Source organism: Lutra lutra, chromosome 3, assembly GCF_902655055.1.
Source record: "Lutra lutra chromosome 3, mLutLut1.2, whole genome shotgun sequence".
In the NCBI taxonomy this organism is placed as follows: domain Eukaryota; kingdom Metazoa; phylum Chordata; class Mammalia; order Carnivora; family Mustelidae; genus Lutra; species Lutra lutra.
Genome location: NC_062280.1, coordinates 118,127,867 through 118,145,783, shown reverse-complemented (window position 1 = coordinate 118,145,783; position 17,917 = coordinate 118,127,867). Strand labels below are relative to the sequence as shown.

At 41.4% G+C, this 17,917-nt stretch overlaps 1 protein-coding gene across 13 annotated transcripts in view; it reads left to right on the top strand.

Moving 5' to 3' along the window:
- The first annotated feature begins 14,778 nt into the window (after nt 1-14,778).
- ZMYM5 (zinc finger MYM-type containing 5) overlaps nt 14,779-17,917 on the top strand; it is a 76,886-nt gene continuing 73,747 nt past the window's right edge. For 3 of the 13 annotated variants that reach the window (XM_047722849.1, XM_047722847.1, XM_047722848.1), the window contains exons 1-2: nt 16,125-16,271; nt 17,365-17,431. The gene's annotated coding sequence lies outside the window, so the exon portion shown is untranslated. Of the gene's footprint in view, nt 15,778-16,119; nt 16,305-16,334; nt 16,384-16,452; nt 16,560-16,665; nt 16,928-17,364; nt 17,432-17,917 lie in introns of those variants that run through there. The other 10 variants (XM_047722846.1, XM_047722839.1, XM_047722845.1 and 7 more) reach the window with 9 other exon arrangements.

The following is a 17,917-nucleotide window of genomic DNA, read 5'->3' as shown; positions in this document are numbered from 1 at the left end:
CAGGGTCCTGGGATCCAGCCCCACATCGGGCTCTCTGCTCAGCAGGGAGCCCGCTTCCTCCTCTCTCTCTGCCTGCCTCTCTGCCTACTTGTGATTTCTGTCTGTCAAATAAATAAATCTTTAAAAAAAAAAAAAGATTAAGGTTGCATTCTTGCCTGCTGGTGCAATATCCATCCTGCAGCCCATGGGACAAGAAGTGATTTTGAATTTCAACATCCATTCTGTAGTCCATGCACCAAGGAGTAACTTTGACTTTCAAGCCTTATTTCAGAAATACATTTGGTAAGGCCATAGCTGCCATAGATAGAGATTCTTCTGATAGATCAGGACAAAATAAATTAAAAACTTTCTGGAAAAGATGTACCATTCTAAATGCCATTAGGAATATTTGTGAGGGCTCCTGGGTGGCTCAATTGGTTAAGCATCTGCCTTCAATGCAGATTGTATTTTTAAACTATTTTTAAATTGAGCTTGTGTTGTTTTTTGGCATAATGCTATTGCACAATTAATAGTCTGCAGTATAGTGTAAATATAACTTTTATACGCACTGGTAAGCCAAAAAATTAATTTGACTCATTTTATTGCAATATTTGCTTTATTGCAGTGTTCTGGAACCAAATCAAGAATATCTCCAAGATATGCGTGTATTTCTCTACTTACTTTTGAGCTGGTGTTCTATACATTAATGTGAGTAGTGTATTGAAGTCTCCAACTACTATTGTATGACTGTTTATTTCTCCCTACATTTTGTCAGTTTTTGCTTCATATAGTTTGATGGACAGTCATTGGGTACATAAATATTGATAACTGTTGAATCTTGTTGCTGTACTGAACCTCATATTTATATATAACATCGCTTTTTTTGTCTCTTGTAAACTTCTGATTTCCTGTCTACTTTGATAAAAGTTTAGCCATTCCTTCTCTCTTTTGGTTACCACCTGCATGGAATATAATTTTGCATCCTTTTACTTTCAACCTGTTTGTCTTTGAACCTAAAATGAGTCTGTTGTAGAAAGCATATCACGTGTTTTTATCCATTTTGCCAATCTGTGTCTTTTGAGTGGTGAGTTTACATTTACATGTAAAGTAATTACTGATGAAGACTAAATTCTGTCATTGTACTATTTGTTTTCTATTTAACCTATAACATTTTTGTCCCTCATTTTCTGTATTACTGCCTTCTTTTTTGTTTAACTAATGTTTAAATTCATTTCTCATTTTTTGCTGTATATTCGATAGTTATTTTCTTTGTGGTTTTCATGAAGATTACATTAACATTCTAACACTCTAATTTGAATTTATACTAACTTAACTTCAATAACTTACAAAAACTGCTCCCTTACATCCACACCCTTTTCAGTTATTGATGTCACAAAATTACCTTTCTACATTGTGTGCCCCAAAACATAAACTAATGATTGTTTAAAATGCATCAATCTCCTAAATTATTTTTGATCTTTATTTAAATTCCAGGGATGCCTGGGGGGCTCAGCCGGTTAAGCGTCGCCTTTGCTCAGGTCATGATCCCAGGACCCTAGGATAGAGTCCCATGTCGGGCTCCTTACTGGGTGGGGAGTCTGCTTCTCCTTCTGCCTGCACTTCCTCTGCTTGTATGCTTCCTCTCTCTGGCAAATAAATAAATAAAATATTCTTTAAATAGGGGACATAGAGGGCACCTGGGTGGCTCAATGGGTTAAGGCCTCTGCCTTCGGCTCAGGTCATGATCCCAGGGTCCTGCATCCGGCTCTCTGCTCAGCGGGGACCTACTTCTCCGTCTCTCTCTGCCTGCCTCTCTGCCTACTTGTGATCTCTGTCTGTCAAATAAATAAATAAAATCTTTTAAAAAAAATGGGATATAGAGTGGACGCCTGGGTGGCTCAATTGGTTAAGCTGCTGCCTTCGGCTCAGGTCATGATCCCAGGGTCCTAGGAGTGAGTCCTGCATGGGGCTCCTTGCTCAGCAGGGAGCCTGCTTCTCTCTCTGCCTCTGCCTGCCACTCTGCCTGCTTGTGAGGGCGCGTGCCCTCTCTTTCTCTCTCTCTCTGTCTTTCTGAGAAATAAATAAATAAATAAAATCTTTTTTTAAAAAAAGGGATGTAGAAATCAAAATTATATTTTTCTATCTTTATTTTTCTATTTTTTATTTTTTTTAAAACATATAATGTATTTTTATCCCCAGGGGTACAGGTCTGTGAATTGCCAGGTTTACACACTTCACAGCACTCCCCATAGCACATACCCTACCCAATGTCCATAACCCCACCCCCATTTCCCAACCTCCCTCCCCCCAGCAACCCTCAGTTTGTTTTGTGAGATTAAGAGTCACTTATGGTTTGTCTCCCTCCCAATCCCATCTTGTTTCATTTATTCTTCTCCTACCTCCCAACCCCCCACGTTGCATCTCCACTTCCTCATATCAGGGAGATCATATGATAGTTGTCTTTCTCCAATTGACTTATTTCACTAAGCATGATACCCTCTAGTTTCATCCACATTGCGCAAATGGCAAGATTTCATTTCTTTTGATGGCTGCATAGTATTCCATTGTATATAATACCACTTCTTCTTTATCCATTCATCTGTGGATGGACATCTAGGTTCTTTCCACAGTTTGGCTATTGTGGACATTGCTGCTATAAACATGCGGGTGCACGTGCCCGTTCGGATCACTACGTTTGTATCTTTAGGGTAAATACCCAGTAGTGTAATTGCTGGGTTGTAAGGTAGCTCTATTTTCAACTTTTTGAGGAACCTCCATGCTGTTTTCCAGAGCGGTTGCACCAGCTTGCATTGCCACCAACAGTGTAGGAGGGTTCCCCTTTCTCCGCATCCTTGCCAGCATCTGTCGTTTCCTGACTTGTTAATTTTAGCCATTCTGACTGGTGTGAGGTGATATCTCATTGTGGTTTTGATTTGTATTTCCCTGATGCCGAGTGATGTGGAGCACTTTTTCATGTGTCTGTTGGCCATCTGAATGTCTTCTTTGCAGAAATGTCCGTTCATGTCCTCTGCTCATTTCTTGATTGGATTATTTGTTCTTTGGGTGTAGAGTTGGCTAAGTTCTTTATAAATTTTGGACACTAGCCCTTTATCTGATAAGTCGTTTGCAAATATTTCTCCCATTCTGTCAGTTGTCTTTTGGTTTAGTTAACTGTTTCCTTTGCTGTGCAAAAGATTTTGATCTTGATGAAATCCCAATAGTTCATTTTTGCCCTTGCTTCCCTTGCCTTTGGCGGTGTTCCTAGGAAGACATTGCAGCGGCTGAGGTCAAAGAGATTGCTGCCTGTGTTCTCCTCAAGGATTTTGATGGATTCCTTTCTCACATTGAGGTCCTTCATCCATTTTGAGTCTATTTTCGTGTGTGGTGTAAGGAAATGGTCCAATTTCATTTTTCTGCATGTGGCCGTCCAATTTTCCCAGCACCATTTATTGAAGAGGCTGTCTTTTTTCCGTTGGACATTCTTTCCTGCTTTGTCAAATATTACTTGACCATAGAGTTGAGGGTCTATTTCTGAGCTCTCTATTCTGTTCCATTGACCTATGTGTCTGTTTTTGTGCTAGTACCATGCTACCTTGATGATGACAGCTTTGTAATAGAGCCTGAGTCCGAAATTGTGATGCCACCAACTTTGGCTGTCTTTTTCAATATTCTTTTGGCTTTTTGAGGTCTTTTCTGGTTCCATATAAATTAGGATTATTTGTTCCATTTCTTTGAAAAAAATGGGTGGGATTTTGATAGGGATTGCATTAAATGTGTAGATTGCTTTAGGTAGCATAGACATTTTCACAAAATTTGTTCTTCCAATCCAGGAGCATGGAACATTTTTCCATTTCTTTGTGTCTTCCTCAATTTCTTTCATGAGTACTTTATAGTTTTCTGAGTATAGACTCTTTGCCTCTTTGGTTCATTTATTCCTAGGTATCTTATAGTTTTGGGTGCAATTGTAAATGGGATTGACTCCTTAATTTCTCTTTCTTCTGTCTTGTTGTTGGTGTAGAGAAATGCAACTGATTTCTGTGCATTGATTTTCTATCCTGACACTTTACTGAATTCCTGTACAAGTTCTAGCAGTTTTGGAGTGGAGTCTTCTAGGTTTTCCACATATAGTATCATATCATCTGCGAAGAGTGATAGTTTGACTTCTTCTTTGACAATTTAGAAGCCTTTAATTACTTTTTGTTGTCTGATTGCTGGGGCTAGGACTTCTAGTACTATGTTGAATAGCAGTGGTGATAACGGACATCCCTGCCGTGTTCCTGACCTTAGCGGAGAAGCTTTCAGTTTTTCTCCATTGAGAATGATATTTGCGGTGGGTTTTTCATAGATGGCTTTGATAATATTGAGGTATGTGCCCTCTATCCCTACACTTTGAAGAGTTTTGATCAGGAAGGGATGCTGTACTTTGTCAAATGTTTTTTCAGCATCTTTTGAGAGTATCATATGTTTCTTGTTCTTTCTTTTATTAACGTGTTGTATCACATTGATTGATTTGTGGATGTTGAACCAAACTTGCAGCCCTGGAAAAAATCCCACTTGGTCGTGGTGAATAATCCTTTTAATGTACTGTTGAATCCTATTGGCTAGTATTTTGGTGAGAATTTTCGCATTTGTGTTCATTAAGGATATTGGTCTGTAGTTCTCTTTTTTGATGGGATCCTTGTCTGGTTTTGGGATCAAGGTGATGCTGGCCTCATAAAATGAGTTTGGAAGTTTTCCTTCCATTTCTATTTTTTGGAACAGTTTCAGGAGAAAGGGAATTAGTTCATCTTTCAATGTTTGGTAGAATTCCCCTGGGAAGCTGTCTGGCACTGGGCTTTTGTTTGTTTGGAGATTTTTGATGACTATTTCAATCTCCTTACTGGTTATGAGTCTGTTCAGGCTTTCTATTTCTTCCTGGTTCAGTTGTGGTAGTTTATATGTCTCTAGGAATGCATCCATTTCTTCCAGATTGTCAAATTTGTTTGAGTAGAGTTGCTCATAGTATGTTCTTATAATTGTTTGTATTTCTTTGGTGTTAGTTGTAATCTCTCCTCTTTCATTCATGATTTTATTTATTTGGGTCCTTTCTCTTTTCTTTTTGATAAGTCTGGCCAGGAGTTTATCAACCTTATTAATTCTTTCAAAGAACCAGCTCCTACTTTCGTTGATTTGTTCTATTGTTTTTTGGTTTCTATTTCATTGATTTCTGCACTGATCTTTATGATTTCTCTTCTCCTGCTGGGTTTAGGCTTTCTTTTTTGTTCTTTCTCCAGCTCCTTTAGGTGTAGGGTTAGATTGTATATTTGAGACCTTTCTTGTTTCTTGAGAAAGGCTTGTACTGCTATATATTTTCCTCTTAGGACTACCTTTGCTGTGTCCCACAGATTTTGAACCGTTGTGTTTTCATTATCATTTGTTTCCATGAATTTTTTTCAATTATTCTTTAATTTCCTGGTTGACCCATTCATTCTTTAGAAGAATGCTGTTTAGTCTCCATGTTTGGGTACTTTCCAACTTTCCTCTCGTGATTGAGTTCTAGCTTCAGAGCATTGTGGTCTGAAAATATGCAGGGAATGATCCCAATCTTTTGATACCAGTTGAGACCTGTTTTAGGACCCAAGATGTGATCTATTTTGGAGAATGTTCCATGTGCACTAGAGAAGAATGTGTATTTTGTTTGGGATGAAATGTTCTGAATATGTCTGTGATGTCCATCTGGTCCAGTGTGTCATTTAAGGCCTTTATTTCCTTGTTGATCTTTTGCTTGGATGATCTGTCCATTTCAGTGAGGGGAGTGTTAAAGTCCCCTACTATTATTGTATTATTGTTGATGTGTTTCTTTGATTTTGTTATTAATTGGTTTATATAGTTGGCTGCTCCTACGTTAGGGGCATAGATATTTAAAATTGTTAGATCTTCTTGTTGGACAGACCCTTTGAGTATGATATAGTGTTCTTCCTCATCTCTTATTATAGTCTTTGGCTTAAAATCTAATTGATCTGATATGAGGATTGCCACCCCTGCTTTCTTCTGATGTCCATTAGCATGGTAAATTGTTTTCCACCCCTTCACTTTAAATCTGGAGGTGTCTTCGGGTCTAAAATGATTTTGTTGTAGGCAACATATTGATGGGTTTTGTTTTTTATCCATTCTGACACCCTGTGTCTTTTGTTTGGGCATTTAGCCCATTGACATTCAGGTAACTATTGAAAGATATGAATTTAGTACCATTGTATTGCTTGTAAGGTGACTGTTACTGTATATTGTCTCTGTTCCTTTCTGATCTACTACTTCTAGGCTCTCTCTTTGCTTAGAGGACCCCTTTCAATATTTCCTGTAGAGCTGGTTTGGTGTTTGCAAATTCTTTCAGTTTTTGTTTGTCCTGGAAGCTTTTAATCTCTCCTTCTATTTTCAATGATAGCCTAGCTGGATATAGTATTCTTGGCTGCATGTTTTTCTCATTTAGTGCTCTGAATATATCATGCCTGTTCTTTCTGGCCTGCCAGGTCTCTGTGGATAAGTCTGCTGGCAATCTAATATTTTTACCATTGTATAATAGAGACTTCTTTTCCCAGGCTGCTTTCAGGATTTTTTGTTTGTCACTAAGACTTGTAAATTTTACTATTAGGTGATGGGGTGTGGACCTATTCTTATTGATTTTGAGGGGGGGTTCTCTGAACCTCCTGGATTTTGATGCTTGTTCCCTTTGCCATATTAGGGAAATTATCTACAATAATTCTTTCCAATATACCTTCTTCTCCCCTCTCTCTTTCTTCTTCTGGAATCCCAATTATTCTAATGTTGTTTCGTCTTTTGGTGTCACTTATCTCTCAAATTCTCCCCTCGTGGTCCAGTAGCTGTTGTCCCTCTTTTGCTCAGCTTCTTTATTCTCTGTCATTTGGTCTTCTATATCGCTACTTCTTTCTTCTGCCTCATTTATCCTAGCAGTAAGAGCCTCCATTTTTTATTGCACCTCATTAATAGCTTTTTTTATTTCAACTTGGTTATCTTTTAGTTCTTTTATTTCTCCAGAAAGGGCTTTTATCTCTCAGAGAGGGTTTCTCTAATATCTTCCATGCCTTTTTCAAGCCCGACTAGAACCTTGATAATCGTCATTCTGAACTCTAGATCTGACATATTACCAATGTCTGTATTGATTAGTTCCCCATCCTTTGGTACTGCCTCTTGTTCTTTTTTTTTGTGGTGAGTTTATCCACCTTGTCATTTTCTCCAGATAAGAGTATATGAAGGAGCAAATAAAATACTGAAAGGGTGGCAAAGACCCCCGGAAATGCGCTTTAACCAAATCAGAAGAGACCCAAATCTTGGGAGGGAGAAAGGGGAAAAAATGAAGTTCAGAATTTAAAAAAAAAAATTAAAAAAAAAATAAGGAAAAAATATAAAAACGAAAAAAATATATATATATTAGATAAACTAGTTAAAAAACGTTAAAAAAAGAAATGGGTAAAAGTTTTAAAAATTCGCAGAAAAGAAATAACATTAAAAAAATTAAATTAGGGGCGCCTGGGTGGCTCAGTGGGTTGGGCCGCTGCCTTCGGCTCGGGTCATGATCCCAGGTCCTGGGTTCGAGCCCCATGTCGGGCTTTCTGCTCAGCAGGGAGCCTGCTTCCTCCTCTCTCTCTGCCTGCCTCTCTGCCTACTTGTGATTTCTCTCTGTCAAATAAATAAATAGAATCTTTAAAAAAAAAATTAAATTAACCGCAAGACTAAAGAATCATGTGGAGAAAGTCATGAGTTCCATGCTTTGCTTTCTCTTCCACTGGAATTCTGCTTCTCTCCTTGGTAGGTAAACTTTGCCTTGGCTGGATTTCTTGTTGATCTTCTGGGGGAGGGGCCTGTTGTAGTGATTCTCAAGTGTCTTTGCCCAAGGCAGAATTGCCCCACCCTTACCAGGGGCTGGGCTAAGTAATATTCTCGGGTTTGCTTTCGGGAGCTTTTGTCTCCTGAATGCTTTCCGTAGAGTTGTGGAGGACGGGAATGAAAATGGTGGCCTCCCAGTCTCCGGCCCTGAGGAGTCGAGAGAGCTCGGGGGCCCCACTCCTCAGTGCGCCCTCAGAGAAAAGAGCCCAATCACTCCCGTCTCCCGTTGGAGCCTCTGGCCGCGCTCTGAGCTCACCCAGCCTGCGACCGGTTCAAGGTAACCCCGAACTGAGAGCTCACTTCTCGGCTCTGTCTCTGTAGCCGGCTTCCCCGGTCTAATACCTGCAAGCTCTGTGACACTCCTGATCCTTCTGTGACCCTGCGGGGCCTAGGGCCACGCTGGCCCCAAGTGGACTTCAACCTGGTTTAACCTCTAGAGCTATGTCCCTCAGTGGGGCAGACTTTTAAAAGTCCTGATTTTGTGCTCCGTTGCTCCGCTGTTTGCAAGGAGCTGGCCCCTCCCCCGCGGTCTATCTTCCCGTCGCTTAGGATTCACTTCTCTGCCTGTCCTACCTTTCAGAAAGTGGTTGATTTTCTGTTTCTAGAATTGCTGTTCTTCTCTTCGATCTCCCGTTGGATTTGTAGGTGTTTGCAGTGGTTTGATAAGCTATCTAGCTTATCTCCTGCTCCCTGATGTAGTCTCAGCCCGCTACTTCTCCGCCATCTTGACTCCTCCACCGCCAAAATTATCTCTTTTTAAAAAAAGAGTGTTTCTTGGTTTGCCTCTTTTCCCCCCTTTTGTTTCTTTCTTTTGTTTTTTAAATTTCACATAAGAGCTTTATCGTATGGTATTTGTCTTTCTCTGACTATTTTGCTTAGCCTGATGCTCTCTAGGTCCATCCATGTCATGGAAAGGTTTAATTTTTTTTTTATGACTGAGTAATACTACATTGTATATTTATACAACATCTTTTTTCTCCATTTGTCAATCAGTGGACACTGAGGCTGTTTCCATAATTTGGCTATTGTAGATAAATCTGCTAAAAACATCGGGCTGCATGTATCCTTCAAATCAGTATTTTATTATTATTATTTATTACTCTTTGAGTAAATACCCAGTAGTGTTATTGCTGGATTGTAGGGTAGTCCATTTTTAACTTTTTAAGGTACCTCCACACTGTTTTCCATAGTGATTGCACCAGTTTGCATTCCAACCAACAGTGCAAGAGGGTTCCCCTTTCTCCACATCCTCAGTAACACCTGTTGTTTCTTTTGTTGTTGATTTTAACTATTCTGACAGGTGTGAGTCGGTAGCTCACTGTAGTTTTGCTCTGCATTTCCCTGATGATGAGTGATGTTAAGCACCTTTTCATATATCTGTTGCCTGTCTGGATGTCTTCTTTGGAGAAATGTCTGTTCATGACTTATGCCTATTTTTTTACTTGGATTATTCATTTTTAGATATTCAGTTTTATAAGTACTTTACATAATTTGGATACTAACCCTTTATCTAATATGTCATTTGCAAATATCATTTCCCATTCCATAGGCTGCCTTTTAGTTTTGTTGTTTCCTTCCTTTCCTGTACAGAGCTTTTTATTTTGATGTAGTTCTAATTGTTTATTTTTGCTTTTGTTTTGCTTACCTTAGGAGATATATCCAGAAAGAAATTGCTACATCCAATGTCAAAGAGGTTACTGTCTGTGTTTTTCTCTAGGACTTTTGTGGTTCCAGGTCTCTCATTTAAGTTTTTAATCCATTTTGAGTCTATTTTTGTGGATGGTGTAAGGAAATGGTCCAGTTTAATTCTTTTGCATATTGCTGTTGAGTTTTCCCAAAACATTTGTTGAAAAGACAAACAAACAGTCTTATTCCCATTGGGTATTTTTTCTGACTTCGGCGAAGATTAATTGCATGTGGTTGTGGGTTCATTTCTGGGTTTCCTATTCTGTTCTATTGATCCATGTTTGTTTGTTTTTGCACTTTGACCATATCAGCCTACTTTTTTCTGGCTTCCAAGGATCCACGTATATGATGATATGCTTCCTAGCTGCTGCTTTCAGGAATCTTGTTCTGTGTTTGATTTTTAAAAGCTTAATTATAATGTGTCTCAGTTTAGGCCACTTTGAGTTCATTTCAGTTGTAGTTCACTGAACTTCTTCGCTGAGCAGAGAGCCCGATAAGGGGCTTGATCTCAGGACCCTGGGATCATGACCTGAGCCAAAGGCAGAGGCTTTAACCCACTGAGCCGCCCAGGCGCCCCTGCATATGTCAGTATTTGATGATGTACTGTAGGTCCCTTAGGCTCTATTTGCTTTTCCTTAACCTTTCCTCTGTTTCTCAGCAGAATTCCATTGTCCTATCTTCAAGTTCACTGATTCTTCCTCCAGCCTGCTCAAATCTGCCTTTGAATCCCTCTAGTGAAATTTTCAATTCCATTACTAAACATTTTAGCTTCAGAATTTCTTTTGCTTTCTATTGAGATTGTCTGTCTCTTTTTCTATATTTATATTATTGTTCACACATTATTTTGTTGACTTTATGTCTTCCTTTAGTTTCTTGACCATCCTTAACATGATTATTTTGAAGTTTTGTCTATGTAGCTGCCATTATATCAACAGTTAATATTGACATTTTTTCCTTTGGGCTATACTTTCCTCTTTCTTTGTATGCTTTGTGATTTTTTGTTGTACACTGGACATTTCAATCCAACCATGTGATAACTCTGGAAATCAGAGTCTCACCCTTTGTCAGGGTTTATTGATTTTGTTACTGTTATTGCTTTTTGTTTTTGTAGTCTGTCTGTGTGCCAAGAATCAACCTGAGGTGTACACTTAAGGTCTTTTCATATTTTTTCTGAGCCTTCCCCTGGGCATACATGGTCACTCTCTAATTTTTTCAGATAAGCAGTTGTTTTTTTAATATCTTAGTCTTTAATGTCTAGTTTCTAAAAGAGTAGAAAGTGAAACATGAATGGGTTGGGGAGAGTATGCTTGGATGTAACATAATTTTAAAAACTTGTTCCCTGTTGATAGAGATTTGGTTATTTCTTTTTATTACTATTATTATTGTTATTATTATTAACATATAATGTATTATTTGTTTTAGGGGTACAGGTCTGCAGTTCATCAGTTTTACACAACACACAGCATTTACCATAATGCATACCCTCCCCAATGACCATCACTGAGCCACCTATCCCCCCCACCCCCCCACCTCTAGCTACCCTCAGTGTTTCCTGAGATTAAGAGTCTCTTATGGTTTGTCTCCCTCTCTGGTTTCATCTTTTTTCATTTTTCCCTCCCTTCCCCTATGATCCTCTGCCTTGTTTCTTAAAGTCCACATATCAGTGAGATCATATGATAATTCTTTCTCTGATTGACTTATTTTGCTTAACATGATACTCTCTGGTTCCATCCACATCATTGCAAATGGAAAGATTTCAAGTTTTGATGGCTGCATAATATTCTATTGTATATATACACCACATCTTTATCCATTCATCTGTCAATGTGAACTTCTGGATTCTTTCCATAGTTTGGCTATTGTGGACATTGCTGCTATAAACATTTTGGTGCTGGTGCCCCTTCAGATCACTACATTTGTTATCTTTGGGGTAAATACCAATTTAGTAGTATAATTGCTGGGTCATAGGGTAGCTCTATTTTCAACTTTTTGAGGAACTTCCATACTGTTTTCCAGAGTGGCTGCACCAGCTTAGATTCCCACCAACAGTGTAAGAGGGTTCCCCTTTCTCTGCATCCTCACCAACATCTGTCATTTCCTAATTTGTTAATTTTAGCCATTCTGACTGGTATAAGGTGGTATCTCACTATGGTTTTAAAATGTCTTTCCCAGATGTGGAGTGACATTGAGCACTTTTTCATATGCCTGTTGGCCATTTGTAGGTCTCTGTTTCTGTCTTCACATGTACTTTTCCTTTGTCAGCTTTGTTTTATGGACAGTTGTCATTGTATTTAGGGCTCACTCTTATCTGAGATGAGCTCATCTCACAATCCTCAAGTAGGTGTACCAAGACCTTTTTTTCTGAATGAGATTAATTTTACATGTTCTGGGTGAACTTATATTTTGGGGAGGGCAACATTCAACCCACTGTAAGTGATATACATTAGGTTTATGTATGTATATGACAGTTGTACTTTATTACTTGGTGATTATAATATGCCATTATTTTACATACATGTAAAATAATATATATACATTATATATATAATACATTATATATACATTATACATTATAATGTATATACATTAATATATAAAAACATATACATGCATATATATACACAAATGTATATAAATATGTATATCTCATGTCATCCCATGGATGGGGTGAGCAGCAGGGGAAGTTGTTAATTGGGAGTTGTAGTTTCTGTAGGGAATTTAAACACAATGATAAAATCTAAGAATTAGTCTGTTTTTTATTATCACTATGTTCAGGCAATTTTAAATACTGTCAGTGGTAAAATACTTCTTAAAATTATCTTTTGCTGGTCTAGGTAGAAAATAATTACTGCAGGTACTGTTGAGTATTAATAATGAACTTGTAAACTCCAAATTAACATGATTTATTGCTTATCATTTAAAAACATTGTATTTTACATAGAGGTTAATTCCAAAAACTCCCAACACTATTATCACCCCACAATACACATAAACTTATTTATACATACTTATTTTGAGAGTAAGTTTATAATAATTCTAAATCATGAGAGCTTGCATCATGTGCAAGTCAGGCCTATAACTTGTGGGGCACTACATATTACTTTATTTAAACAACACAGGGACACTTAGGGGGCTCAGTTGGTTAAGCACCTGCATTCAGCTCAGGTCATGATCTCAGGGCTCCTTGCTCATCAGGGAGCTTGTCTCTCTCTCTGCCTGCTGTTCCACCTGCTTATGCTCTCTCTGACAAATAAGTAAATAAAATCTTTAAAAAAAACAAATTATAAATAAATGATGACATAGTCATTGTAAAAAAACAGAATTTACATAATATTCATTCTGATATCATATGTGACCACTTGTGGTTTTTATGTCTGTGTAATAACTGTTTAAAAAGAAAAACAAAGCAATGTTATTACTTATTGATCTTTTAAATTTTTATTTTCGGAGGGGCTAGGAAGGGGCTCAGGGAGAGAGAGAATATGAGGCAGCCTCTATCTCCAGGGCGGAGCCCATCATGGGACTTGATTTCACAACTCTGAGATCATGACCTCAGCCAAGATCATAAGTCAGAGACTTAACTGACTGCGCCACCCAGTTGTCCCTAATTATTGATCTTTTGATTTGATTTACCCACGGAAAGGCAAACATTGTGACTAAGGGTACATTCTCTAGAAGCAAATTGCCTTTGTTTGACCTTAACTTTATCACCTGCTAGCTATAAGATCATAGGCAAGTTACTTAAACTCTCTGTGTCCATTTCATCATGTGGGTAAAAAATTTAAAAATTAAAAGATAATTATAAAATATGGATTAATAAAAACACTTTAGACAATTTTGGTAGGATTTAATGAATAATCACACATATTACAGTTAGAATTATATATATATAACACAGTAAGAACTTGATAAAGTTTAGCTTTTATTATTATTAATTCAGATTATTAATTCCCAACTGGCTCAGTGGTACTGAAGAAAAAAATTCTTCATAAAATGATATTTAATACAAAATTAATGCATATTCTTGTAATACAAAAAGAAAAGATCTAGTGCACCTGGGTGGTACAGTCCATTAAACAAACAACTCTTGGTTTCAGTTCAATCTCAGGGTTGTGAGATCAAGCCCCAGGTGGGCTCCCTGCTCAGGAAAGAGTCTGCTTAAGGCTCTCCCTCTCTGTCTGCCCCAACCCCACCCTTACTCTCTTAAATAAATACATAAATCTTTTTATAAAAAAAGATTTAATGTTTGGAATCAGTAATAAAATGAAGAAGCTGGAAGAAAATACACTTGAAACCAAAATTTACTTTTGGAAAGTGGCTTAGTATTCTAAAATCATGATCCAAGTATTACACAGGATATCATAACCACAGATTAAAACATTTGTAGGAGTGAAGGACCAGTGAGAAAAGAGACGGAGGGAATTAATGCTTATCTTAATAAACTATTTACAACAAAACAAAAATGTATTTTAGGCAATAAAATGAGGGAAACTGGGAAAGAAAAAAGTTTGAAAAGCTTAAATGGCTGATTGGTTTTTCAGTCTTTTTCCCCACTCTCCTAATAATATTCAAGATGAATGCTGTAATTTCCTACGGAACTTTTTGTCATGAAATATTTTGTTATCTATGCTGTCCAATATAGCATCTATTAAAAGAGTTTAAGGAACTTATTGATAATGATAAAGATTCAAAGACAGGCAATTTGGGTCCAGAAAACATACTCTTGGTCACAAATGTCTATCTGCCTTTCCATGAGCACTAAGTCTTTAACTATCAAAATATCCATAATAAGTAACATTGTCTTGTTATTTATCAGTGTCACTATTTTTTTAATTTGGACCTTACAACATCCTAAATTATTTAATTACAAAATAGCAAGTGAGGTTGAAATGATGATCATGGATCTGTAATTAGAATGAATCTCAATTTCTACTGCATTACGTTGTGTAAGTGGCATCTAAAACCGTTCAACATCAGTTTTTACTGAGTAGATTAATTAATTAAAAACCTCATGTTCATCATCATCGTGTAAAACTTTTAAGTTGTAACCTCACACGTCTATTTATTAATAGGCAGTGGTGTTAGATAACCATGAAATTGAGAAGTCTCATTTATCCATCCGTTTCTTTCCCCAACACCATCAAGTGTAATGCCACTAACAACCGCTAGGGTGAGACGAGAGAGGCCTCACTTTCATCTTTACATGGAATCTTGGAAATTGCACAGCACCATGACGTGCGCCAAAGACGTAGGTGTAGACGATGAACAAAAGAGAAGCCCCACCGTCGATGTGGCTTTCCCCGGCACGCCCGTCCCGGGGCGCGCCGCAACACTCCGCACCTTCGCTCGCTCCCCGCAATCGGGCGGGCCCTGGTTGGGCGAAGCGATTGAGCCGACTGTGGAGTGGAGTCTCCATCAACCGTTGAGGACCAGGAGGTGGTGGAAGGCAGTGGAGAGGCTGGGTAGAGACTGGGGGAGGGCAACGAAAAGAGGCTGCGGAGGAGGACGACGGCAGCGCCGAAGGACACACCGAGGGGAGGCTCCAGCCCCTCCAACAGGCGGGAGCCCAGCTCCAGGGGAGCCAGCAGCTTCCTCCATCTTGGTTGATGGAGGCGGGGAGCGGCGTCTGGGTCTCTCCACCGTGGCACCCGTCCTCCAAAGGCCCCTCAGGCGCAGACGCTGGAATCAAGGGCTATCCCCTCGGCCGAATGGCGGAGCCCAGTTGGGGCTTCGCGGGGCCAAGTTTCCCAGCCCCACGGGGTTTGATTTTGAATTGGTCCCAAGTTCCCACAGCAGTCCCGACAAAATGGAGGACGTCGTCTCCTCCTGCAGCCATGACGGGAGGTGGGGGGACAATTCCCCACGGGGGTGAGGCGAGGGTGGAAGTGTTCCCACTCCCCTCAGCACATTCGGGAACTCACTTCACGCGCTGCCCCGACCTCCCACTTTGCCTCGCTCCAGCCCCTTGCCGGGCTCGCCCCTCACGGGGGGCTTCAGGCATTGGACAGGGAGGGCGTTGGGGACATCGAGGCCGCGTCGCTCCTCGGGCAGGGTCGTTGGGAGCGGCTCCAGGGTCCTGGGCTCCCAGGCCCGAGCTAGGGCAGGCGGCCACGGCCTCCGTCCCTAGGGCTGTGCGGGGCCCTGGAGAGCACCCTGGGCCCCCAAGTACCGAGCCGGAGGCCATGCAGCGGGCAGCGAAACTCGGGCTGCCTGACCCTGACGGACCTGGGGGTGGGGGCGGTCTGGGAGGCGGGGGTAAGGAAGGGAGGGGACGCGGCCGAGGGGCGAGCGCGGGCGAAAGGGGTAGTTGAAAGGCAACGCCGAGGGGTGGGGGTGGAGGGGTGTGGTCTGTTTCTGATGGACGGCCCTCCGGACCACCCCCTCGAGGGGGATTTTCTGAAAGAAGGCAGACGTAGCAATGGACGTCCCCGAGGCGCCCGGACCGCCCTTCCAGCCCGCCAATGAGGGTGCGGAGGGCGGGGTTTTCCCGCTCTACCGCTCCTCCGCCTCCTCCGCCTCCTCCGCCTCCTCCGCCTCCTCCGCCTCCTCCGCCTCCTCCGCCTCACCAGCCTCACCAGCCTCACCAGCCTCACCAGCCTCACCAGCCTCACCAGCCTCACCAGCGCTAAACCCTGGACTGGACAAAGCGGTGTTGTGCGTGTTGTCGAAGAGGGGGCGGGCCGCGGGAGGGGAGGTTCGTTCCGCGGAGCCGCAGCCAGAACCGGGTGAGGCTTATCCCCGCTGTCTTTCCAGTTCAGGTCCGACGATAGTGGGGGTGGCTGGGAGCAGCGCTGCCTCGGGAGGGGGAGGCGGAGGCGACTGGGGAGGCGGAGATGGATGAGGGCAGCCTTCGGAGCTTCCCACGGACCCGGGGTTAATACCCCGCGGCGCGGCCGCCGTCGCCGCTGCGGTGTCGGGGCCTCGGGGGCTGCTCCGGGCTCCGCTCATGTCGCAGGCGTCTTCGCGTGCGGCCGGAAGGGCTGCGAGAGTGAAGGCCAGGCCGGGAGGGCTGGATGAGGCGGACGCCAGAGGCGGGGGTCTCTCGAGGGGTGGGGGCTGCCCGGGTCGGGGCTGTGGGAGGTCGCGGGGTATTTTTCCTTTCTTTCTTGCCGGAGCGGGGGGGGGGGGGGGGGGGGGGGCGGCGGTGGTGGAAAGTGGGGGGAGGGGCGCTTCAGTTCGTTCTCCCGCTCTCCGGGCTGCGCTCCCACAGGAGGTCCCGGGTTTTCCTGTTGCGGGTGCTGCGTCTTCCCCCACCCGGCGCCCTCCGTCGCTCTTCCCTTTCGTGGCATTTCGTGTCTTCTCTTCGCGTCTAATTCGGGCAAGTTTCTAATGGCGGACAAGCCGGGAAGTCTCGGAGTCATAGCAGCTGCTTGGGACAATTGTAAGAGATAGCATCCCAGCGGAGACTTGAGCTTTCCCTCATCTCTGAATTGGTGCGGGGAGGGACGGGAATGACGCTGCGTGTGCAAAGTTAGGAGGGAATACAGTTCCCTTTTTGGCGTCAAGGTAACATTTGCCCTCCAACCACCCCGCGTCGCCCTTCTCTAGATCGAGCTTGCTGCCCTCCGCTTTCCATTTTGTAATTTAAAGAACGATATGTAGCTTTGTCTAGTCGTTGAGGTTCTTATAGTTTTTATTATTATTATTTTTTAAAACCTCGTCTCCCCACAGCATTGAGGGGTGGGGGAGGGTGGAGGAGGCACGGATACTCCTTGATTTCTTACTCTTTACTTCCTCCCTCTGGTAGTTAGGAGTTGGTGCTGCTTCTAAAGTGGCTGGAACTAAATCATTTCTCATCCTTCTCTTCTGTCGTTCTAGGATCAGGAATCACCTTCAGACTTACCTGGTGAAACGTTGCCCGATATTAAAAGAAAACATACTCTTTGTGAGTAATGGCACCCTGATTTTTTACTTTATACACTTAGTGCGGCAGTTATGCGATTTATCTTTGCTATCTTGAAGGCAAAAAGCTAATTGCTTAGGTGGACCCTGTCCTCAGAGCCAAACCTGGGTAATCCCTGGGAAGGCACTGGTAATGCTTGCTGATAAAAACCACTGGCATTTTCTAGAGTTCCAAAACACGACTTAAGTTCGTTTCTTTTTTTTGTTTGTTTGTTTCATTTTTAATACTTTGAATTTAACTTCTTGTTCTTTTACAATGGATAAAACTGTTTTTTTTCTTTGCTCTTGGATTAAAGAAAAATGTACTGAATTTTATGTTGTATTAAGGTTGACAGAGATTATTTTTTGTGTTTATCTTATGCTTGAAGAAGATTTGTATTTAAGTACCCTAACAGTCTTCCCAGTAAAAGTACATCAGGAAATATATAATGTAGTAGTTACAGTAATGTGGTTCTAAGATTGATCACTG